This window comes from Octopus bimaculoides, chromosome 8, assembly GCF_001194135.2.
Source record: "Octopus bimaculoides isolate UCB-OBI-ISO-001 chromosome 8, ASM119413v2, whole genome shotgun sequence".
Classification (NCBI taxonomy): Eukaryota; Metazoa; Mollusca; class Cephalopoda; order Octopoda; family Octopodidae; genus Octopus; species Octopus bimaculoides.
Genome location: NC_068988.1, coordinates 53192313 through 53193659, shown reverse-complemented (window position 1 = coordinate 53193659; position 1347 = coordinate 53192313). Strand labels below are relative to the sequence as shown.

Genomic DNA, 1347 nt, shown 5'->3' with positions numbered 1-1347 from the left:
GCTGAGCACTCCACAGACACGTGTACCCTTAACGTAGTTCTCAGGGATATTCAGTGTGACACAGTGTGACAAGGCTGGCCCTTTGAATTACAGGCACAACAGAAACAGGAAGTAAGAGAAAGTTGTGGTGAGAGAGTACAGCAGGGTTCGCCACCATCCCCTGCCGGAACCTCGTGGAGCTTTTTAGGTGTTTTCGCTCAATAAACACTCACAACGTCCGGTCTGGGAATCGAAACCGTGATCCTATGACCGCGAGTCCGCTGCCTTAACTACTGGGCCATTGCACCTCCACATGCATGTTTTTATCTCCCACCCAGAGCTGTTACTCTACCTGCAGCAGAGATCCACTTCTACAGGTTATATTACAAGACAGTATTTTGGGGCATAATAAGTTACAGTGGCACTACTTGTCTATAAGCTCACAGTAGTCAGCAAATTGTCAGGATCACAGTCTATCCAAGACTATCAAGTGTCCTGTAATCTTTTGAGACACAACTGAATAATCTGTCTGGTCAATTGTGTTGTTGCCGTCACCATCTTACTCCCACTAGAGGAATCGCTGCCATGTGCTTCATTTATCGACCATTAAAAGATAGGCGAAGTGAAGCTGGACAGCATCTGATATCAGAGTGTAAATGAATTCACTTGACTAATACAAGTTGTTTTTATTTATCTGTTACTCACTACCAACTCTGCCAAACGTTTGTCATAAAGAACAAGTTTCCACCATCCAAGTTTCTTGAGTCACCCATCTAAGTACTGGCCAGTTTTAATGTTGCTTAGCTTCAGTAATTGGGCGAGAACTGGTATTTTTCAGCATTATCATTTTAACCTCCACTTTTCCATACTTGGATGAGTTGGTTGGAATTTATTGAAGTGGATTTTCCTTGACTGGACGTTGTTCTCGTTACCAACCCTCATAACCAGACATGTTTATACAGAAGATAGAAAATGAAGGAAACTGCTTGTATGATGGTGACACTAGCTTCCAACTACCATGCAATGTCAGGGAAAAGAGACAGTAACACACACAACACAACAGACTTCTTTTAGTTTCCATCTACTAAATTCACTTTCAAGGGTTTGGTCGACAAGGAGCTATAGTAGAAGACACTTGTCCAGTGGTACCACACAATAAGACTGAAATTGAAACAGGGCACAGGAGTGGCTGTGTGGTAAGAAGCTTGCTTCCCAACCACATGGTTCCAGGTTAAGTCCTACTGCATGGCACCTTGGGTAAGTGTCTTCTACTATAGCCTCAGGCCGACCAAAGCCTTGTGAGTGAATTTGGTAGACAGAAACTGAAAAGAAACCCGTTGTATATATATGTGTGTGTGTGTGTGTGTG

At 43.3% G+C, this 1347-nt stretch overlaps 2 protein-coding genes across 4 annotated transcripts in view; both read right to left on the bottom strand.

The window, feature by feature from the left end:
• LOC106874433 (mutS protein homolog 5) overlaps positions 1–1347 on the bottom strand; it is a 251549-nt gene that overhangs the window by 54010 nt on the left and 196192 nt on the right. The window lies entirely within an intron of this gene.
• The window catches only part of LOC106874428 (growth arrest and DNA damage-inducible protein GADD45 beta), a 371959-nt gene that overhangs the window by 177981 nt on the left and 192631 nt on the right, over positions 1–1347 (bottom strand). The gene's annotated exons all lie outside the window — the stretch shown is intronic.